Here is a 25,015-nt window from a genome sequence, read left to right as displayed (position 1 = left end):
CACTTACTAGCTGTGTGACCCTGGGTAAGTCACTTAACCCCCACAGCCCTGCGCAAAAAAAAAAAAGGAAAAAAAAGGAAGAACGAGCTCCGTGCTGCTGGCTGCTATACAACCCTTTGCAAAGTCATCAGGACAACATCTACTTGAAGAAACTGTGTCCTTGCTTTTCTATATTAACAAGCTATGCCATATTTACAATGCTAAGCACGATGCCATCCCAAATTCTTTATGTCCTCTAGGACTGTCTGCCTTTTTTTCTTCTTCTGTGGTTGAGAATTCGCTTACCCTTCTAGGCCTGCTCCCGCTCCCAGCATCCCTGCCTGAAGATCATAGTGGAGAAATGAGTATGGGAGTTAGCTATGTCAGACTTTCCCCTCATGCCTGATTTCATAACCTGATGCAGATAAGGCAACTCAATGGTAACCTCAGTGAGCTGCCTAGCGCACAGAGAGGTCAGGACTAGTCCAAGGTGATACAGGACTTGAACCCAGGTCTTCCTATGTGAAAGGTTAGTCCTCTCCACTATGCCACACTGCCTTTCAGTTCATACTTATATTTTTGTTGTTGTTAAGTCAGTTTCAGTCATATCTAACTCTCCGATCCCATCTGGGGTTTGCTTGGCAAAGACATTGGAGTGGTTTGTCATTTCTTTCTCCAGCTCATTTTACATATAAAGAAACTGAGGCAAACAAGGTTAAGTGACTTTCCCAGGGTCACATAGGTAGTAAGTGTCTGAGACCAGATTTGAACCCAGAAAGATTGCTCATACTAATATAGCCCTTTATATTACAAAGTACTTTACTCCAGTTGATCCTTATAATAACTCAAACGGGGGCCTGGGGATGGGTTTCAGGGGATCTCTGAACTTGAATGGGAAAAATCACATCTTTTTTAAAACTAATTTCTAATTCCTTCAATTTTTGAAACCACTCCCCTAACAGGGGCTCCTAGGCTTTGCCAGGGGTCAAAGTGTCCATGACCCCCCAAGAAGGTTAAGAACGCTGTCCTTGAAGCATTATGACCCCATTTTGCAGGTGCAGAAGGCACCCTGAGGAAGAAAGTGGCTTATCTTAAATCATCCAGCTAGTAAGTGACAGGACTGAAAGCTTAATCCAGATCTTCAGACTCTTATCAGGGATTCCCAACCTGGTGCTGGTCCTCCCAGGCTGCATGAGAAACTTGTCAAAGGGGTGTGGGAAATATGTGATAAGTAACTATATTATCAAAATATTCCAAAAGTAGTAGTGCTAGTGGAAAAAAAAAAAGCCATGGATCACAGAGAGAACTGGTGAAGAGGTGGGGGAAGGGTCAAAAAAGGGAGTAGTTTTCTGGAATCTGGAAAATGTGAAAAACAATGAAAAGAATAGTTCCTATTGGCCAAAACCAATGAAATGAGGTTTGGACATAAAACCTTTTTCACACTGAGCTAGAAAAAGAATCAGCAACAACCCAGTGAAAAATGAGCTCATCAATCACTGCAATAACCATTAAGTCTAAATTGATTTCCAATAAATGAAGTTACAAAACTTTTGGTATACCTGTACAGAAGCATATTTCAATCCTAAAGCATACTTAAAAGGCTTGAATTCCCTTTATGACAACTTATCCCTAGGAATGAGGATTCTCAGTCATGATCTTAATAAAATCCAAAGCAAGGACCAAACTAGATGCTCAGTAAGATATTTCTTTCCAAAACTACACCACGAATAAAAACTGTTGGTTGACAAGAAATAGAATTAAGGTTCTTACCGTTTTATTTGACTATGTTCTGGTAAATATTTAACACTTTTAGAGTAAAAAAAAAAGTGATGTACAAAGTAAAGTTTTCTTTATGAAAAGCTAATCTTTTATGGTATTTCTTATGGAAATATGCAAGATGCACACTAGAATTTATTTCCTTTCATACTGAATAGGGGGTCTAGGAAGGCTGACTGAAAGCTAAGGAATATAGGAACTGAAAAAGATTGGAACTCTCCTGCTTTAAGCCCAGTACTTTTTCTTGTATTTAATTGGAAGGTCTGTTTTATTTCCATTAGGCGACATCACTGGCCACATGCTGGGTTAGTTTCATGTTTTAGCAGCAGAGGGCAAAGCAGGGAGATGTGTGGAGTTCTCCCTGCCCCAGGCCAATGAAAGGTGGATGCTCAAGCACAGGGTACTTTCTAACAGTCTTCTGTTAAGGCACTGGCTGCTGTAGTTTCTCTTGCAGGATTGAAGGGCTTGAATGCAGCAGATGGAATTTCACATCCTCCACCGTTATGGGCTCAATGATGTGACCCTGCCTGACCACAACTCGAGGTGCAGTCATTTCTTGGAAAGCCCTTGGTGTGTTCCAAGTAGAACCCCCAGGGATCTAGACAGTTTTTTCAAACTGATGTAGTGGCTGAAGGGAAATGGAATGACGTTCACCTTATGGGCAGCAGTCTGGATGTTATGCTTCTCATTGATGATCACATTTGGCAAACTCTTGCCTTTTCTTGGGAGACCATCAGGGACTTTGATGAGAAACCTGCATCTCTTCTCTTCCTGGTCCTCATCTCAAGGCCTACCCCCCACCACCACCACTCCACTGTCCCCAGCCAGGCAGGCTGAGGACCGCGGCCTTGGGCTTGCTTAGCTCCTTAGCTTCTTGCTTCTCCCTCAGGAAGTCAGCAATGATGTCATCCCTGACAAAGGCCTCCTTTATTATCTGTCTCTGGGCTTCCACCTCATCCAAGTCCTCCTCTACCATAGTGGGAAGAGATAAAGCACTGGCCTTGTGGGATTTCACAGTGAGGTTGGCCTGTAGGTCAATCACTACCTCTGTTTTTACCTTTGGGGAACTCCTCTGCTCAGCTGTGCTCCTCAGAGACTGCTGTGGCTGCCTTCCCACTGGAGATCTGAGTAGTCCCTGTTCTTGAGCACCTTCTCTCATGCCTGGAGCCTCTGTCTCCTCCAGCATCTGTACTTTCTCTGGAGTTTTGGGGAGCAAGGGTTCTTTCTCATCCTGGGCAAGCCCCCTCCCTGGATGGGCTCCTTGGGAGCTGTGGGAGCTGACCTCTCACTTTGCTTTCTATCTTGCCTCACCTTCTTTTTGGTTTTCTCAGTGAGAGTTCTTAGTTCATCCTCCTGCCTTCTAGGTTCCTTTATCCTCTGTTTCTGTGACTCTGAGAGGACACCTTCCCTTTTCCTAAGGGCCCTCCTCTTTTGAAGTTCTTGTAGCAGAGCCTTCTCCTCCTCTGCTACACCTTCTCCTTCCTCACTCTCAGATTCTTCTCTGACAACAGCCTCTGAAGGTTGTTGAGGGCCCTTCAGGGCCTTGGATGCCTCAGTGGGAGTGCCATGATCTCTCTGCATCCAGGGGTTCAGAGGCTCTGTACGCATCTTCGCTTCATTCACAACATGAGGGATGAGCTGGTGCTCTTCTACATCTTCCTCTTGCTCATTCTCAGTTGGCCCTCGAGGTTTCTGGGTCAGTTCTTTGTTCCTGGATTTCTTTATGGGTCTTTGGGTCATGCTTGGCCATGGCAGCCCTCGCCTTGACCCACCTCCCATTGCTCTGGTGACTGAGGCTCATCTTCTCTACCATTCTGGCCACTTCTCTCTTTTCAGCTCTTATAATGAGGCAGGAAGTGTCCTTTGCTCTGCCTGAGGGCTTCTTTGACCTTCTTTTTCCTTAACACTTGGTGAAGGTTTTTGCTTTTGCTTTTCTTCTCTCTTTGAGCCCTGGCCTCATAGTAGGACTGCAGAGCCCGGGCTTTCTGAAGCTCTGCTCGGCGCTGCTTGGCCTCCTCCGGGCTCATGGCTTTGAGGGAGGCCTTCTACACTGAGGTCAGTAAAGGATCCCTCAGTGGCTGCTGGTTCTTAGGGAGGAGGTTAAAAATTTCCTGTTCCAAGGGAGTTCTTGCCTTCCAGCTACCCTCCTCAAGGACCTTCTCAATAGGGGCTTGTATTTGTTTCTCTTACAGGGGAAAAACTAGCTGTTCTGTGTTCCTGTTCTTCAGAACCACCGGATCCCACTTGGCCATGGCCTGGGAGGTTATACTGTATGCAGCTTCCCTGTACGTCGGCTCAGTATCTTCTTTGCTGAGGGCTAACTCCACAGTCTTCTTATTTTTGACTTTCTTCGTCTGTCTTTTTCACTTTGAACAATGAAGAAGAAGTCTTGATACGTTCAAGCAGTTCCGAAAGGGCGAGCTTCCCCTCGATCCCTTCGGTGCTGACACTGAACTCTGACACCTGCAGACTGGCCTCGGACCACTCAGCCTATTTCAGCCTATTCTTTCCATCCAGGCAACTGATCATCTGTAAGAGCTGTAGATGTTTTCTTTCTCCATCACTGTCTTCCTCATCCTCACTGGCACTTAAGGGATAGTTGTTTGGAAAATCCACTACTTCTTCCTTTTGGCACAATGCCAGAAGGCTGCTCTGCACAGCCAACATCCTGTTCATCTTGGCAGGCAGCTTGTCATTCCTTATGCAGGCTGTCGTCCAGTGCTCTTTTCACAATACCACGTTTCCTCTCAGCCCTACAGAGAAAAAAAAAATGAAACAATTAATGTTATATAAGTGTTCTGAAGGGAAAATTAGTATATGGCCCCAACGCATATCCTTATAATTCATTTTTTTTTAAAACAAAGAGGCAGAGAGCATGAGGATACTCCCCCAGCAAAGGTCAAGTGGAAGAATCACAGGGAAGCTGGATAGTTTAGTGCTGTGGTGTCAAACTCAAATAGAAACATGGACCACTAAACCATACACAAGGATCCCTGTGGGCTGCAAATTGACTGTTTACTGTATTTTTATTTATTTTGTTGAATATTTCCCAAGTACATTTTAATCTGGTTCTGGCTGTGCTCAGGAGTGTTGTGGGCAGCATGCAGCCTGTGGGCTGTGTATTTATTTGACACTTCAGATTTAGGACTGAAATGAATGAAAACCCTGAGAGACAAAGTTTCTGGGTAATTAATTATCAATTAGGCTAGCTGGCAATCAATAAATTGATGGTCAGTGGTTTCAATAACCAAAGACACCAAGGGAGACTCTCAAATGCCTTAAATCCCTTCTGAAAGAGGATTCCCCTGACAAATGAGAAATCAACCCAGATTGGTAGACATTTAATGGGGAGATGGGCTAAAAGTCTTCAGGTCCTCCTGCTTGATTATGAACATGGCTTGATTATAAGACTCAGCAGCCTCAAAGCATCTGGGCAAGGGGAAGCCATCTCCATCCTGAGCCCTTTAGCTGGTTTTCCCTTTCATAAGCTGGGTCACACTAAACTCCAAAGGAGGAGATCAAGGGAAGGGATTCCTTTCCTCAGGGTATGGGCTTGCCCAGACTGAATTCTGTTTATAACCTAAACAGAAATTCGGTCTCCTAAAATTGACAAACAGGTTCCTTGAGGGCTAAGAACAATCTTATAAATCACCCATGTCCTTCAGAGACTGACTGATCTTAACCAGAATTGGGTCTTTACAGAAAATAGAAAGAAAAAAGGTGGGTTGCACTTAATAATTAGTTATTAATATAATAGTATAACATTAATTTCTCTCAATACATCATATTTTGTCTTGGGCTAGCTCAACTAGCACATAACTTCTTCACATTTTTATGATGATACAGAGAGCCTGCACACTAATGGATCACAGATCCGTTACCATTTCCCAAGGACCCTATGCAATGTCTTACTAGTAAGAGAGTCCCATTCTAGTATTAGCCAGAGAAGACGGTATCAGGCAAATAGGAAAATATTCATTTTATGATATATAACTCAGGTCACCCATTGACAAAAATAGAACTTTTAGTCAGTTATCTGAATGAATCCATCTCTCATGCTCTTGCTCTCTGCCTCCCTATATGCCCTCCCAGGCAATCAGGTCCTTGCTTATTTAATGAGTAAAATGGGGAAAAATTATAATTTTGGTAGAAGTGAGTTTGTCCAAATTATCCTGATAAGTATGTTAATTTTACATGCTGTTTTATTAGTGGAGCCTTGGATAGTGTCATGAATGTCTATGTTGCAAAATGAGACTTCTAAAATAAAAATAAATCAGTCCTAAAAAAGTTTGTTCTTTGAATTTATCTCAAATATCATAGGAGAGGGGCAGCTAGGTGGTGCAGTGGATAAAGCACTGGCCTTGGATTCAGGAGTACCCGGGTTCAAATCTGGCCTCAGACACTTGACACTTACTAGCTGTGTGACCCTGGGCAAGTCACTTAACCCCCATTGCCCCGCCAAAAAAAAAATTTTTTTAAATATCATAGGAGGGCACAGATGGCTGCCCCTAGAGAATGCACTAATCAGCAAGAAAAGTAGTGGGACAAGGTGGTGTGGAAAAAGCCTGGCACACAGTTTTCTGATGAAGAAATCAAAGTTATCTATTGCCATATGAAAAAATGCTCTAAATCACTATTGATTAGAGAAATGCAAGTTAAAACAACTCTGACCACTACATGACACCTATCAGATTGGCTAATATGACAAAAAAAGAAAATAATAAATGTTGGAGAAGCTGTGGAAAAATTGGAACACTAATGCATTGTTGATGAAGTTGTGAACTGATCCAACCATTCTGGAGAGCAATTTGAAATTATGCCCAAAGGGCTATAAAGCTGTGCATACCCTTTGGCCCAGCAATACCACTTTTGGGTCTTTTTTCCCAAAGAGATCATAAAAAAGGGAAAAGGACCCACATGTACAAAAATATTTACAGCTGCTCTTTTTGTGGTGGCAAGGAATTGGAAACTGAGGGGCTGCCCATCCATTGGGGAATGGCTGAACAACTTGTGGTATATGAATGTAATGGAATTACTGTAAGAAATGATGAGTAGGCAGATTTCAGAGAAACCTGGAAGCACTTGCATGAACTGATGATGAGTGAGATGAGCAGAACCAGGAGAACATTGGACACAGTATCATCAACATTATGTGTTGATCAACTGTGATAGACTTGATTCTTCTCAGCAATACAACGGTATAAGATAGTTCCAAAGGACTCATGATGGAAAATGCTCTCCAAATCCAGAAAAAAAAAAAAAAAGAACTGTGGAATATGTATGCAGATTGAACCATACTATTTCTTTTGTTTTTGGTGCTGTTGTTTTTCTTTTTGGGGTTTTTTCCTTTTTGCTCTGATTCTTCTCTTATAATATGACTAATGCATAAATATGTTTAATGTGATTGTACATATATAATCTATATCAGATTACTTGCTGTCTTGGGGGGGGAGGGGGGAAGATATGAAACAAGAAATCTTATAAAAAGAAATGTTGAAAACTATCTCTACATGTAACTGGGAAAATAATAAAATACTTTTTTTTTTTTTTGGTGAGACAATTGGGGTTAAGTGACTTGCCCAGGGTCACACAGCTAGTAAGTGTTAAGTGTCTGAGGCCGGATTTGAACTCAGGTCCTCCTGAATCCAAGGCCAGTGCTCTATCCACTGCGCCATCTAGCTGCCCCATAAAATATTTTTATAATTTTTTAAAAAGTGGAAAAAAAAGAAAAGGCCTGGCACAAAGGAAAAAGGAGAAAGAGGGTGGCTTGACTCATAAGGACAGAAATGTTTTTAAGCCTTTAGACTAAAAGAGGAGGCATAAAGTCAAGTGAAGATGGTACAAATGACGAGTAAGATGGTATTGAGGAAAGGGAAGAAGACAGTCATACAAGATGGCCTTCAAAAGAAGTAATACTTCCCAATGTGTCACCCAATTGATTCCTGTGTTGTTTCTGCTTAACTGTTAAGTATCTTTGAAATGCTCACTCTGCAGTGCCCATGACATGCAGGGTGCCTACTGAAAATACAATAAGAGTACTCTGTGGATACCAAACACCCAGATATTTTATGCTTATTCTCTTATGAAAATGGGAACTTTTTTTTTCTCCATAAACTCCGAGCTGTGTTCTAGCCTTAATGATCTTCTTAAAATCTGTTGTTGGGGGCAGCTAGGTGGTGAAGTAGATAAAGCACCAGCCCTGGATTCAGGAGGACCTGAGTTCAAATCTGGCCTCAGACACTTGACACTTACTAGCTGTGTGACCCTGGGCAAGTCACTTAACCCTCATTGCCTCACCAAAAAACAAACAAAAAAAAACCTTGTTATTCTCTAATCTGAGCAATGACAAGTGTAATTTAAAGGCATTTCATCCAATTTCTCACAGTGGAGAGAAATGAGAGTTTATCTATCCTAACTGCAATGTAATCTGGCTTTTATTTGGAACTCATGCCAAACCTTAGCAAAAAAGGACTTATACTCAATTTGATATATCCTAGCAACAACCTCCCATATTCTAACTGTAATTTTTATCCCACTTTTACATATTATTTCTTTGATAGATTTTAAGAAAAACATATTAGATAAACAACATACATTATGACTAAAATCCATATTTCAGGAGGAAAGCAGCTGCCAAGAGGGCTGTTCCAGTAGCACCACAAGCAAGGGCCTCCCTCTAATATCTCAAAGTATGAATTTCCCCTTGGGTATTTGTGTCATTTTCCTCAAAATCATGAGAGTCAATAGGGAGGACTTATATCTACTAGTTTTGAGGGATTAAGAAAAACTTTATTACTTGAGTTTTGCTGTCAGTAATATTTTGTTAGTGTAGTTCAATTTCCCTCCTGTATCACTTCCTTGTGGCAGAGAAGCTTGTGTTACAGTAGAAATCATGAGCTATGTTGTGCAGGGCTACCCAAAATGGACAGGTCATAGTGGAGAGTGCTGACAAAAGGTGATACACTGAAGAAGGAAAAGGCAAACCACTCCAGTATCTTTAACAAGAAGACCCCACAGACAGTATTAAAATGATAAAAGATATGACACCTGAAGATGAGCCCTTCAAATCAGGTGTCCAACACATTCCTGGGGAAGGGTGGAGGACAACTAAAAGTAGTTCCAGAAAGGACGAAGCAGCTGGGCCAAAGCCAAAAGGAAACTGAGTTGTGGATGTGACTGGTGATAAAAGTAAAGTCCAGTGTTGTAAAGATCAATATTGTATAGGAACCTAGAATATAAGATCTATGAACCAAAGTAAGCTGGACATGGTCAGGCAGGAGATATTAAACATCAACTTCTTGGATGTCAGTGAACTTAAATGGACAGGAATGGGTGAGCAAGGTTCCCTTAGAAGAAATAGACTAGCCCTCAAAGTCGATAAAAGGGTGAGAAAAATAGTACTGGGATATAGTCTCAAAAATGACAGAAAGATATCTATTGGAATCCAAGGCGAACCATTCAATATCACAGTAATACAAGTCTATGCTTTAACCACTGATGCCAAAGAGGCCAAAGTTGCTCAGTTTTCTGAAGACCTACAGCATTTTCTAGAAATAACATCCAAAAAAAGACATCGCAATCATCACAGGGGATTGGAATGCTAAAGTAGGTTAGCATAACAGGCAAGTTTGGCCTTGAAGTACAAAATGATGCAGGGCAGAAACTAATAGAGTTTTGTCAAGATAACTCATTGGTCATAACACTCTTTTTCAACGATCCAAATATGACCCTACACATGGACATGACCAGATGGTCAATATCAAAATCAGACTAATTATATACTTTTCAGCCAAAGATGTAGAAGCAAGTCTAGAGCTGACTGTGGCTGACAGAATGCCTGAAGAACTATGGACAGAGGTTCACAATATTGGACAAGAGGTAGCAACAACAACAAAAAAATGTCCCAAGAAAAAAGAGCATGAAAGAAAATGGCTGTTTGATGAGGCTTTACAAAAAAGTTGAGGAGGGGCAGCTAGGTAGCGCAGTGGATAGAGCACTGGCCCTGGAGTCAGGAGTACCTGAGTTCAAATCCGACCTTAGACACTTAACACTTACTAGCTGGGTGACCCTGGGCAAGTCATTTAACCCCAATTGCCTCACTAAAAAAAAAAAAAAAGCTGAGGAAAGAAGGAAAACAAAAAGTAGAATGGAAAAGATAAGAGATCTCTTCAAGAAAATTAGAGATATCAAAGGAAAATTTCATGCAAAAATGGACATGAAAAAAGACAAAAATGTGTTAGGGACTTAAGAGAAGTAGAAAAGAGTAAGAAGAGGTGGCAAGAATATATGGAAGAACAGGGGGCAGCTAGGTGGTGCAGTAGATAAAGCACCTACATGTATTCAGGAGGACCTGAGTTCAAATCCAACCTCAGACACTTGACACTTACTAGCTGTGTGACCCTGGGCAAGGCACTTAACCCTCACTGCCCCACAAAAAAAGAAGAAGAAAGAATATATGGAAGAACTATACATGAAAGATCTCAACATTGCCAATAACCATAATGGTGTGGTTACTGATCTAGAGCCATTCATCCTGGAAAATGACGTCAAGTGGGCATTAGGAAGCATTGCTAACAATAACCAAAAAGATGTTGCCATTAAAGTGGTACAGCCTATGTGGCAGCAAATTTAGATTGGAAAAGATCAATCCTAAAGAAATGCAATGTCAAAGAATGTTTAAAATTACTACCCATTTCACACACCATAAAGGTTATACTTAAGATTCTGTGAGTTAGGCTTCAGTAATATGTAAACCAAGAATTACCAGTAGAGAAGGCTGGCTTTTGAAGAGGCAGAAGAACTACTGACCAAATTGGCAAAATTCACTGGATTATGGAGAAAGTGAGAGTTCCAGAAAAACATCTACTTCTGCTTCGTTGACTACCCTAAAACCTTTGGCTATTTGGATCACAACAAAATGTATTAAGTTCTCAAAGACACAGGAGTACCAGATCCTCTTGCTTGTCTCCTAAGGAACCTGTATTTGGGTCAAGAAGCAACAATTAGAACCAAACACAGAACAACTGATTGGTTTAAGATTGAGAAAGGAGCACAACAAGGCTGTATATTGTCACTTTATTTATTTAACTTTTATGCTGAATAAACCATGTGGAATGCCAGGTTGGATGAAATCAAAAGCCAGAATTAAGGTTGCTGGGAGAAATATCAATAATCTCAGATATGTAGATGATACCACTCCGATGGCAGAAAATAAAGAATAATTAAAAAGACTCTTGATGAGGGTGAACGAGGAGAGTGTAAAAGCTAGCTTCAAGATTAACATTAAAAAAAAAACTAAGATGGCAACTGGTCCCTTCACTTCCTGGTGAATAAAGGGAAAAGAAATGGAAGTAGTGTCAGACTGCAGATGGTGACTGCAGTCATGAAATTAAAAGATGCTCACTCCTTGGGAGAAAAGCTATGGCAATTCTAAGAAGCAGAGACATCACTTTACTGACAAAGGTCCATGTAGTCAAAGCTATGGTTTTTTCCAGTGGTAATTTATGACTGTGAATGTTCAACTGTAAGGAATTGATGCTTTTGAATTGTGGTTCTGGAAAAGACTTTTGAGAGTCCCTTGGACAGCAAGGAGATCAAATCCGTCAAGACCTAAATTAATTCAGACTACTCATTGGAAGGACAAGTACTGATGCTGAAGTTTAAATACTTGGCCCCATAATGAGAAGACGAGACTTATTGGAAAAAACCCTGATGCTTGGAAATATTGAAGACAAATAGAAAAGGGAGGATGGAGGGAGACACGGAAGATGAGCTGGATAATGTCATGGAAGCAATGAACATGAACTTGGACAGACTTCAAAAGATAGTAGATAATACAAAGGCCTGGCAGGCTATGGTCCATGGGGTCACAAAGAGTTGGACATGACTAAAAGAATGAACAACAATAAATGGTTCGATGAAAAGCTGTATTATTTAATTTCTAGTGATCTGCATAGCTGTGAGTACAGTCTGTATTGTATGGGATCTTGAGCTGAACATATGTCCCAGAAATACTGAATTCAAATGAAGTGCGGGGATCTCCAGAATGAAGTGGGAGATCACTGCTACACAGCAATATGAGTGTTTTGGAAGTAGTGATTAAACTCTGGCAGATGTGAATTTAATTCAGTTCAACAAGCATTTATTAAGTGCCTACCATGTGGAGGGCACTATGTGAAACACTAAAGAAGCATATCTACCAACCCCAAACGGTACTTGCCCTCCAGAAACCAATGCTCTATTGGAGGGGTATAAAACACAGATAAATAAATATAATGTAATCTAAGTGGGAAAGAAGAACTAACAACTAGGGGAAATCAGGGAAGGCTTCACGGAGGAAGTGGCACAAAAAGCTGCACTGTTTAAATGAAGATAAAAGGTTCTGAAAGGAGGAAGTGAGGAAAGTGTGTATTCCAGTTATGAGGGTAGATGACTTATGCTACACAGCGCATATCCCACCTAGCTGCCCTCCTGTGGACTTTCCCATCATGCCCCTGGGTCAGTGCCTTCCTCCTGCCCCCCCTTGCTTTTCCTTTCTTTTGTGTGTCATCTCCTCCATAAGACTATAAGCCCCTTGAGGGCAGGGACTGTCTTTTGCCTTTCTTTGCATCCCCAATACTTAGCACCATGCCTGGCACATTGTAGGTACTTAATAAATGCTTCCTGACTGACACAGGTGCATGACATGAAAGGTTAAAGGAAGAGCTGCTAGTCCAGTTTGGCTGGGATGTAGGGGAACACTGTAAACAAGCCTGGAAAGGTAGAGTGAGATTGTGGAGAACATTGTTCATGCTTCTCTCGTGATGTTTATCACATGATAAATGGCAGTACAGTTGGTTGTATGCTTTTCTTGCTCTCCCTACTAGACTAAATTCTGATAGCTCTTCTTTCTAGAGCGTTTTACAATTCATTGTTACTACTACTATTGATATGGCAATTATGACTGAAAACAGATTCATTTTACAGAAAAGGAAACTGAGGCTCAGAAATGCCCAGACTTGCTTAAGGCCCCAGAAGTAAGAAATTCCAGACCTGGATTTGAACCTAGGTCCCTGATTCTGGGTATAGCATTCTTGCCACCAAACCACACTAGGCTTTCCTCACAGTGGCCCCATAAGAGAAATAATACAAACAATATGATCCCCATTTTACGGGTGAAGAAACTACCCTAAGGAGCTGGGAAGTTCAAGAGACTTGCTCATATATATAGACATACATCAGAAACAGAGTTTAAACTCAGGTCTTAGGGATCAGAGGGTCATGGACTTTAGAGCCAAAAGGAACCTCAGAATGATTCCCAAGGGTGGTTATTTTGTTCCTACAATGTGCTGCTTGCTCATTGTATCTTCTGTCACATAGTGTTTTAGACACAGAGGGTATTCAATAAACATTTCTAGAAAGAGTGAAAGGATGAATAGGAAGAGTTAGCCTCTAGTTATTCCCAGGGTCCTGGATCTATACAATTCTAAATTTATGAGTCTTATTTATAGCAGTATTATCCAAGGCAAGTTGCTGCAGCGTTTCTCCTTGATCTCAGGAATAATTTTTTTGTTTAGTGTAAAGGGAAGAGGAGAATGAGGAAGAAAAACTGTAAATAAAGCAAATGAATGATCTGACTTCTGCTTTTTTTTGATATACTCTCTTGGCAACCCTACACATCAATCAATCACTCTCTGAATCAACACCAGTGAATGTGCCCTAGGCTAGCGTTGGGGATCCCATGTTTATTTCTTTAGGCCTTGTGCCATAGTCCCACGGGCATCTCTACCTTTTTTCCAGATGATCTGTCTCAGAAGCCTGTTTGCAGCACAGAAGAGTCTAAACAAAGGGATTTAATATTCATAATAAAATCCAAAATAATGGTCTCATTCACACATTTAGTTAAAGTGGAAACACCTAAATGTGCCAAGGAAGTGAAGCCAAATCATCCAATATGAAAAAATTACATTTGCATGTTATGGTGAAATGTACATTAACTGAGGCATCATCATCATTCTTTCTCTTTGGTGATGGTCTTAGGGGCTCTACAGAAAATACACATATGCCTTAAATATTGCAGATTGTATCCAATTGACTAAAACAGCCTGTGTACAAGTCCAATAATGGATGAGACTGAGGTGCCAAGATTAAACTAAACTAGATTAGTGACAGAAGCCTAGTGTGCAGTTTCAATGTAATTAAATTGATGATTTAATGTGTTTTTTAGCCCAGAATCATTTTAAGAGGTTCTGTGTAGGAGCACAGAAATGGATGTGCACTCATCCAAGCTGCAGACGAATAAGAGCTTGTAATATTTTGGAGTCCTCTTGGCAAAATAATCCATTCTCATCAATCTTAACTCTATGGGAGAAAATAAGGCAGAGATATTTCTCAGCCAATCATTCACAGGCATTACTTAATATAAGAGAACAATCACAGTCTTCATTAATATATTAATCTATAGCCCAAGAAGGCTTTGTAGTCAATGGCATGAGAATACCTCACCACAGATGTGTCCTTGACATATTCCAATGTCTTCATTAGTGGAAGTGGAAAGGACTCTCTGGTGGCATTCACTAGCTTCAATATACTGGTAGTGTGCTATGTGGAAGTAGTCATCCTTGGTAACACTGGCACAGAATTCATATTAATCTTTTAAAATTTTTTTTTATTTTCCAGTTACATGTAGAGATAGTTTTCAGCATTTGTTTATATAAGATTTCAAATTTTAAATTTTTCTTCCTCCCTCCCCCCCTCCCCTAGACAGCAGGCAATCCAATATAAATTATATATATATGCATATATATATAATTTATATTAATCTTAAACATTTCCCTCTGAAATAAAGTTGTTAAGTGCCAGAGAGAGACATGTAAATTATAAATCCTAGATTTTCTAGGAAAGTTGTGTTGTGTTTGGGGTTGTGTGTTTTTTATTTGATTTTGTGTGTGCATGTGGGACAATGAGGGTTAAGTGGCTGTGTGTTTTTTAAAGAAACTTCTCTGCATTCTAGGCAAGTAGTAGGAAATCATGAAATTTTAGTCTACAGTTAGTCATTTAACCAGATAGTAAACTTCACAAAGGTAGATACTCCCTTTACTAAATAATAATAAAAATTTAATATTCATAATAATTTAATTCATGATATATAATAACCAACATTTATACACATATATGCCTTATATTCAACCATCTCATCTGAAGCTTACAACAGTGCTGCAAGGTGGATTCCAAGGATATAACTATTTCCATTTTATAGTTAAGAAAACTGACCATCAGAGGTAGCCATTTGCCAGGTTCACAAAGTGAATGCAGGAAGAGGGATTTGGACTCAGGTCTTCCTGACACTAAATCCAGCATTCTCTCCAATATGCTATGCTGCCTCTCAAATAGTACCAAATGAGGTGCTATCTAATAAATCAGTATCTTTAGCTAACTGGCTAATCTGAAGGGATTATCCAGGTTTATTCCTCTGAATCTAAGCAAATTTCATAATCCTAGTAGAATCAAGGAATCCTACAACTAGAAAGCACTTGTAAGAGACCACACTTATTCAACCCCCTTGCTTGCAACAGCACTACACCAAATATATCCCACATGGATGGATGCTATTTTTAGATTCCTACAGAAAAGATTCCAAACCCTTCTTCAGTATTACATTACAACCTTCACTGTCAGGACTTCTTCTTTAAGTCTGCCCTAAATCCCTCCTTACATTGCAATGTAAGCCTACTTCTTGCTGTTTACTAGCAGAGATAGAAAACAGCTGGCTACCATGCTTAGACTAATAATCTCTTACATGTCATATTTTCTCAGTGACTCAGTGGCTCTAGATCCTTTATCTTTTTTTGCCACTATTTTCTGAAAAATAAACTTGTTTTGCACTGGATTATTTTAAGGCAATTAAACTTATTACACAAATTACTTTATATTAGCATTTTTAAGCCTGTAATTTAAATTCACCCCCAAACAAGCATTTATGAAGTACCTACCGACTGTGTGTCAGACCCTCTGCTAGGCACTAGGGCAAGCTAGCAGAAAGAGATCTGATACATGTAAATGATGGAATTGTGCCTTAAATGAACCACTGGAATAGATAGATAATAAAAAATGTCATGTAAATATTTACTTGAGTAAAACTGGCATCATTTTCATCAGAAAATAATCAAGAAGACTAGATTCTTCTCACCAATACAACAGTACAAGAAAGTTCCAAAGGACTCATGATAGAAAAGGCTCTCTAAATCCAGAAAAAAAAATACATATATCAGATTACCTGCTGTCTAGGGGAGGGGGGAGGGAGGGAGAAAAATTTGAAATTGGAAATCTTTTAAAAACAAATGTTGAAAACTATCTCTACATGTAACTGGAAAATAATAAAATACTTTTATTTTTTTTTTTTAAAGAAAATAGTCAAGAAATTAAGGTTAAAATCCTGGCTATACAGACCACAATCTGTTGGGTCTTGGTAACTTCATCTCCCTTTCCTCTAGGCCTGAGTTTCCTCATTTGTAAAAGGAAGGAGTTATATGTTCTATAAAGTCTCTTCTAGCTCCAAACCCTATAATTTCTGACTTGGCTCATTTTCCAGAATTCAGACTGTCATGGGGCACAGAGCACCTCAGAAGTTCTCTGGGGCACATCAAGGAATCTTCTCCTTGAGAAACTAAATCAGAGGACCGATACCCTAGAGAAATAAGCAGAACCAGTTTGGACTGAGCTAGCTTTGGGACCTCCCACCCTTCATTCTGGTCTCCCTTACCCTGGGGAGATAAATTTGGGTGTGGCTGCAGCCTTTGTGTCCTGAAGAGGGATCCGTAGCCGCCCCTCACCCAATTCCTCTAGTCACTACCAGTGGGAGATGGTCCTCCCTCACTAAGGGAGCTTTCCACAGTCAAATGGTCACCCCTCCCCTCATCAGTCCTATAAAAGTACCTGCCAATCTCCTGCTCGAGGAGATTGGTACCTCTGAGCCTCATGCTTTGTGCCTATCTCCCCATGAGAAGTCCAAGGATTTCTGTCATGCTTTCCCTTCCCACCCCCCCTTCCCTTCCCCTGCCCCTAAATAAACTACCACCTTATTCTAACTACTTTTGTGTGCAAGAGAGTGTAATTCTTTAAAGAGGAATTCCTAAGAACCCCAACCCCTAATCCAAACCCGTACCCATTTCCCCCCATTACAAGATCTTGACAGTGATCTCTGGCCATTGCCACCAAGGTGTGTTTTCTTCTAGTCCTCCCAAATGCATACTAATAAGATCCTCATTCTTGAATTGTCAGGGTAAAACCTAGGTACCAGGAAAGTCAAGTTTATATGCCTACATTTCTAAGCAAGGGAGTAACTTCAGCATGGCATAATCCAGCAATTATTATCAGTCAAGCAAAGAGAGGACAGAAAGCAAAGTAAATTCACCTTGTTAAATGCTTACCGCTTGAGCACTAATGAAAGCTGCACTATAAATGACAAAGTAATGGGCCAGCTTTTGCAGTCCATAAGGAGGCAAATGGGCAGCAGGATCAGACCCAATACCAGTAAGTGTTCCCAAGGTGAGGGCAACTTTCATCTCCATGCTGAATCTCAACAAACAGGAAGAATTACTTTCCTTGGCAACAGATAGATGAATTGTATAAATTACACAAAGGAAATGCAAAGTTCCACAATGCAAGACATTGATTAATGATGCTCTCCTGATTTATGGTTGTGTATTTTTAAACCAAGGCTATTTAAAACAGAACTAATTTAAAAGCTGGTATTTAGGCAACACTTGATTATTGCTTAAGATTGACTCTTATGCTAACAAGAAAATTATTCTGACTACATTTTTCCAGTGTCCTGGTCAAAGGTTGAACAACTAATAAAGTGACTGGTCAGGTGGTAAGGACTCAGAGGTTGTTTTTTATGTACCCGTTTCTTTGTCTCTTTAATTGTTTTCCATTATTCTTGAGGATGTTCTTGAAGTCTCATTCTATAGAACCAGCTATTTCACTGTTATTAACAAATGGATGCTTTCTATTTACTTAGCAAATGTATTTCAATCAGTATAGGGAACTCCCTTTCTTTCCTAGAATATCTCAATTATGATGCAAATCACAATTGTTAGTGACTTAATAAACACATCTTAGAGAACTGCCACAGGTATGTAGAGATTCAGAGAATTAGCCAGAATCACACAGCTATTTAATGTTAAAGGTAAAATCTGAACCCAGGTCTTCCTGGCATCAAACCCAGCACTCAATCCATTATACCACAAATAGATCTTAAATTTCAAATATTAAGCAAAATTTCTTTTCTGCATATATATATATATATGTATGTGTATATATATATACATATATATGGCCCTGCTAAAATCCCCCAAAACATGTTAAATATGTCTATGTGAATAGTTAACCAAGGAAATTAAACATGAGATCTCATGCAGATACAAAAGGGCCACAGAGAGTTCTGGAGGCAGAGCCAAGGTGGCGTAGTGAAGCCAGGAAGCTGCCTGATATCCCAAATTTCCCCAAGAAACAACATTAAATTAAGCCTCTCAATGGATTTGGAGCTGCAAAACCTACAAAATGATGGACTGAAACAATCTTCCTGCTTATGATAACCTAGAAGGTCTTCAGGAAAGATGTCTCACCTGGGTAAACGGAACACAGCTCAATGCAGAGTAGTTCTGGGCAAGCCAGAAAAAGGCTCTTAGCCACAGCACAGATCAGCAGCCGAGAACCCAAGGTCTTAGCTCAGCAAGCTAGTGGCACAGCAGGCCATCAGTGAGGCCCCAACAGGCCCAACTAGGCTAGGTCACTCCAGTGCAGTGAGCAAGCTACAAGTGGCTGAGGCTTCAGAGCAGAAAGCCAGTGACTGGGCCCCTGGCCCTGAGCAAAAGAAGCTTGGGACACTGCATGCTGTATCCCAGGAATAAAACTCAACTTTAAAAGGCATGAAAGAGGCTAAAATATGAATAAGAAACAGAAAAAACCCTCACCATAGAAAATTAATATGGTGACATAGAGGATCAAAACTCAGAGGACAACAATGTCAAAACACCTACACTTGAAGCCTTAAAGAGGAAGAGGAATTGATCTCAAGACCAAAAAGCCCTCTTGGAAGAGATTAAAAAGGATTTTATAAACCAAATAAAGATAAGTAGAAAAATAACTGCTTTTTTTGTGGTGGCAAGGAATTGGAATTGCCCATCAATTGGGGAATGACTGAACAAGTTGTAGTATATGAGGATAATGGAATACTATTGTGCTGTAAGAAATGATAAGCAGGCAGATTTCAGAGAAACCTGGAAGGACTCACATGAACTGATAATGAGTGAGATGAGCAGAACCAGGAGAACATTGGACACAGTATCATCAACATTATGTGTTGATCAACTGTGATAGACTTGATTCTTCTCAGCAAAACAATGGTACAAGATAGTTCCAAAGGACTCATGATGGAAAACGCTCTCCAAATCCAGAAAAAAAAGAACTGTGGAATATGTATGCAGATTGAACCATACTATTTCTTTTCTTTTGGGGGGTTTTTCCTTTTTGCTCTCATTCTTCTCTTATAACATGACTAATGCAGAAATATGTTTAATGTTACATATATAACCTATATCAGATTACCTGCTGTCTTGGGGAGGGGGGGGAGGGAAGAGAGGGAGGGAGAAAAATTTGAAACTAGAAATCTTATAAAAACAAATATTGAAAACTATCTCTACATGTAACTAGAAAATAATAAAATACTTTTATAATTTTTAAAAAAATATAGGTAGAAGAAAAATTGGGAAAAGAAATGGGAGTTATTCAAGAGAAAGTCAATAGCTTGGGAAAAGAAAATAATGCCTTAAAAATACAACTTGGGGGGCAGCTAGGTGGCACAGTGGATAAAGCACTAGCTCTGTATTTAGGAGGACCTGAGTTCAAAATCCAGCCTCAGACACTTGACACTTATTAGTTGTGTGACCCTGGTCAAGTTATCCCTCATTTCCCTGCAAATAATAACAATAACAATAATAATAATAATAATACAATTGGACAAATGGAAAAGGAGGTACAAAAGCTGACTGGGGAAAATAATTCCTTAAGAATCAGAATTGGGCAGATGGAAGCTAATGACTCAATGAGACAAGAAGAAGTAAAGCAGAATCAAAAGAATATAAAAGTAGAAGAAAATGTAAAATACCTCTTCAGAAAAACAAAAGACCTGGAAAATAGATCTAAGAGGGACAATTTTATTTTACTTTATTTTGGTGGGGCAATGAGGGTTAAGTGACTTGCCCAGCGTCACACAGCTAGTAAGTGTCAAGTGTCTGAGGCCAGATTTGAACCCAGGTTCTCCTGAATCTAGGGCTGGTGCTTTATCCACTTCACCATGTAGCTGCCCCCTAGGAGGGACAATTTAAGAAAAATTGGACTACCTAAGGACCATGATTGAAAAAAGTGCCTGGACAGCATATTTCATGACATTATCAAGGAGAACTGCCCCAATGACTTAGAATCAAACTCCAAGGAATATCATAGTGAAATTATAGAATTATCACATAAAGGAGAAAATACTGTAAGCAGCCAGAAAGAAATAATTTAAATATCAAAGAGCAACAATCAGGATAACACAGGACCTGTCAGATTCAACATTAAATGATCAGAGAGCTTAGAATATGATATTCTGGAGGGGAAAGGAACTTGGATTACAACCAAGAATGTACTACTCAGCAAAATTAAGCATAATTTTTCAGGGGAAAAGATGGGCATTCAACAAAATAGGGAGTTTTAAAACAGTATTTCACCAATGCTGTGTCAAAATCTGTAATCTAAATCACCCTAGAGTACAAATGCTCAACCTAGTCTTAGCTTATTCCAGTTCCAAAGGACTGCTTTTTGTATTGTCATTAATACGCAGTCCAGATGAGGCAAATGTTTATAACTAGTAGCAAAATACGGCAGACACACAATCTATATGATTCAAAAAATATATTGCAGGTCATGGATAGCAAATTTCCATCAAATAATAAGTAATCTGATATACCCTCAGTTCCTATAGAATAAATTGTGTTCAATAATGCTCTGAAATCAAAAGTTAGGAAACAATTTTTATAGCAAGTCTCTCTGGTAAAAGCCTCATTTCTCAAATATATAGAGAACATTGTAAGAATACAAGTCATTCCCCAATTGACAAATTATCAAAGCATATGAATAGGCAGTTTTCAGACAAAGAAATCAAAGCTATATATAGTCATATGAAAAACTGCTCTAAATCATTATTGGAGAAATGCAAATTAAAACAGCTCTGAAGTACTATCACAACTATCAGATTGACTAATATGACTGAAAAAGAAAATGATAAATGTTGGAGGGGATGTAGGAAAATTGAAACACTAATGCATTGTTGATGGAGTTGTGAACTAATCCAACCATGAGAACAATTTGGAACTATGCCCAAAGGGCAATACCCTTTGATATACCCTTTGATATAAAGGTATACCCTTTGATCCAGTGATACTGTTACTAGGCCTGTATCCCAAAGAGAACAAAAAACAAAAAGGAAAAAGGCGTATATGTACAAAAACATTTACAGCAGCTCTTTTTATAGTGGCAAAGAACTGGAAACAGAAGGGAAGTCCATCAATTGGGGAATAGCTGAACAAGTTGTTGTATATAATTTTATTGGAAGACTATTGGGCTATAAGAAATAACATGCAAGATGATTTCAGAAAAACCTAGACTTAGATGAACTCATGCAAAATGAGCAGAACTATGCACAGTAACAGCAATACTGTACAATGACATGAATGACTTAGCTATTTTCAGCAATACAATGATCCACGACAGTTCCAAAGGACTCATAATGAAAAATGCTCTCCACATCCAAGGAAAGAACTGATGGAGTCTGAATGCAAATTGAAGTTTACCATTTTTCAATTTATTTTTTCATTGTGGGTTTTTTTTTTTAGTCCATGTCTCCTTTCACAACATGATTAATATGGAAATATCTTTTGCATGATTGCACATGTATAACTTATATCAAACTGCTTACAGGAGTTAAGAGCAAGGGAGGGGAAAGAGGGAGAAAGAGAATTTGGAACTCAAAAAATTTTTAAATGAATCTTTACATGTAATTGGGAGCAGGGAAAAATTAAATTAAAAAAAAAAAGATTGACCTGAAAGCATATGTCTTTTCTAGCCCTTGTCCAGAGAAGATAGGCAAAAATGTGATGCAAGTGTTAGGGTTGCAGACTTAGAGCATCTGAATGAACTGTCTAACTAGCACTAACTACTAAGTCACATGACCTCTCTAAGTCTCATTTTCCACAGCTGGAATAGATAATCTCCAAGATCCCTTCTAGCTTTAAAATGTTAGGATCCTTTGATTGTAGAGCATGCTAAATTGGCTTATGGTGTGATACTATTAGGAGCCAATTAATGTACTCCTGAAAAACTGCTCATGAGAAAGAAACTGCATAGATAGAAATATATGCATAAAAATAAACAGCCCAACATGAATAAAAAGCAGGCCCACAATCATACATGGCATTAAGACAGTCAGTTAAAAATATAACCCAAGAAATGCAAAGTCAAATCAATGGGACATCTTTTATGACTGAAAGAAAAAGGCATGATTTAGATCAAAAAGGTAAATTGTACCTGGAACAAGAGAATCAGAATCCTGTAACCTCTGGCATCTAGATTAGAGGGTGTCATCATGCAAATGGAAAAGTGTCTAGGTAGAATATGAAATATCTAATGAAAATTAATGATACATCTGAGTTTCAGCCAAAATTGGATATAACTACCATACTCAACTGGACAAGAACTGACAGCAATGGGATCTGAGCCAGGGGACAAAGACTTTGCTTGGACTTTGGTAATAATGACTGAGATGGATAACCATAAAGAGAGCTATGACATTAATAATGATGGGATCAATGACACAGACAAATCTAATTTAAAGATCATAGCCTCAGTTGGAAGCTTAAGGAAGCCCAAATGTGGACCACTATTTTTTTAAAAAATTATGTACAAGTCAGGGTGCTTGTTGATATGAAATGCAGTTCTGGCTTTTAGAAAGAAAATACTAAGTATCACAATATGCAATTAGTTATCATATTTCCATTTCTTTCTTATACAAGGGTTGTGAACATAGATCTGTAGTCAAGAGACATCCTTTCCCAAATGATGGATAGTGTGAAATGATGAGTAGACCCTCCATTCAATTCAACTTCTATTAAGCAGCAGAGCTAAGACCCTTCTCAGCAAGTTCAGACAAGCCAAGGTTTTATTACATATAGTGTTCATGGAAATGTTTTTCTGATATAAGAGCTGAGTGGCACACTGCTTAGTGCAGCTTACTTCTGTAAAGATGACCACATTCCAAAAAAGATAAGGTATCTACCATCAAAAACAATTAACCATATTGGATTGCCTGCTGTTTGGGTGAGGGGGAAGGGAGGGGAGGGAGGGAGAAAATTTTGAAATTGGAAATCTTATGTAAACAAATGCTGAAAGCTATCTCTACATGTAACTGGGAAATAATAAAATATTTTTATTTTTTAAAAATTAATCTAGAAAACAAATTGAAGACATATAACCTAAGAATCATCAACCAGACTCCCTGAAACCATGAATAAGAACAACAAATCCCACCTGAATATTTCAAAAAAAATCAGAACTAGGGGGCAGCTAGGTGGCACAGTGCATCTTTATCACCAGCCCTGGATTCAGGAGGACCTGAGTTCAATCTAGCCTCAGACACTTGACACTAACGAGCTGTGTGACCCTGAGCAAATCACTTAACCCTCAATGATCCCCCCCCCAAAATCAGAACTAAACACTTCCCTCATCAATTAAAACCAGAAAGCAAAAGGAAAATCTACTAGACATTTCCTGAAAGAAACCCTAAAATGAGAATTCCAAAGAATGTCAGAGCCAAAAGCCTGAGCTTCCAGATCAAAGATAAAAATACTGCAGGCAGCCAAAAAGAAAGAGTTTAAAATTACAAGGAACCACATACAGTAAGGACCACAGAAAACTGGGCATCTGCTACTATAAAGAAGAGATTTTAGAACATGCTATTCCAAAAGACAAAAGATAATGGCTTGGGGGCAGCTAGGTGGTGCAGTGGATAAAGCACCAGCTCTGGATTCAGGAGGAACTGAGTTCAAATCTGACCTCAGGGGGCAGCTAGATAGCACAGTGGTAAAGCACCAGTATGTAAACTCCTTTAGGTCAGGGACTGTCTTGCTTGCTTGCACTTGTATTCCCATCACTTAGCACAGTGCCAAAGAATAATAAATGCTCTCCAATGTCTGTCATTAGCTGTTGTCACACAAGCTATCATTTGATTCTATTAACTTATTCAGGGTGAAACAGTAAGAAGAGGTTTTTGAGCTCTCTTAGATTCAGTTCTTGCTGCTGACACTGTAATCCTCATTTAATCCCAGAGACAGGAGCTCACCTGCCATCTGTAAATTTGTTTTTGCTTTAAAATAATTTGAAAACTCTTTCAATATAATTGGCTTGTTGTTATTGGTTTGTTATATTGTTGTTTCCCTTTGACTGCTATGCATTTTATTTTATGTTCTTAAAAACATTACTCTGAGAAGGGTCTATAGGCTTCACCAGAATGCCTAAGGGGTCCGTGACATACATCAGAAAAGTGAACAAGACATCTCACCCTGCCTCGGTTTGCTGACCTGTCTAATGGGAAGAATAAAACCCAGCACCTACTTCCCAGGACTATTTTAAGGATTACATGAGATAGTATTTGTAAAGGGCTTAGCATAATGGCTGCTATATCTTAGTCATTTGGTAAATGATGGTTTCCTTCCTTTTCCTCCCTTCCTTCTCTCTTTCCTCTTCTCTCCCTTCTTTCCCTTCTTCCTTCCTTGTCTCTTCTTTCCTTATTCCCTTCCTTCTCTTTTCTCTTCATTCTTTCCTTTCTTTTCTCCTTTTTCTTCTTTCCTTTCATTTTCTCCTTCCCTCCTTTCTCTATTCTCTCCCTTTTGTTTCTTTCTTTCCTTCTTTTCTTCCTCCCTTCCTTCTCTCTTATCTTCCTTCCTAGAAAACAAACTGCAGAGAAGGTGCCCAGAGGGGTTGGTAAAGGGTGTTTCCTCCCCTGGGCGTTCCCGTCCCTATGAAATCGCAGGTCCGTCCCCATGCCTAGTTAATGGAAGAGACTATAAGCCCCTCGAGGGCAGGGCCCCCTACCTCTCGAGGCGAGGGGGCCGCAGCTCCAGGTCGCTCGCTTTCCTTCGTCCCAAGCCTTCTCCCCGCCCCCGCCCCCGCCCCCCACCTCCCA

At 39.6% G+C, this 25,015-nt stretch overlaps 1 pseudogene; it reads right to left on the bottom strand.

Annotated features, from left to right (window-relative positions):
* Positions 1–1,777: 1,777 nt before the first annotated feature.
* Positions 1,778–24,971, bottom strand: LOC122729914 (annotated as a pseudogene).
* Positions 24,972–25,015: the final 44 nt, after the last annotated feature.

Source organism: Dromiciops gliroides, chromosome 5 (genome assembly GCF_019393635.1).
Source record: "Dromiciops gliroides isolate mDroGli1 chromosome 5, mDroGli1.pri, whole genome shotgun sequence".
Classification (NCBI taxonomy): domain Eukaryota; kingdom Metazoa; phylum Chordata; class Mammalia; order Microbiotheria; family Microbiotheriidae; genus Dromiciops; species Dromiciops gliroides.
Note: the sequence above shows the minus strand (reverse complement) of the source record. Positions and strands in the feature narration are given on the sequence as shown.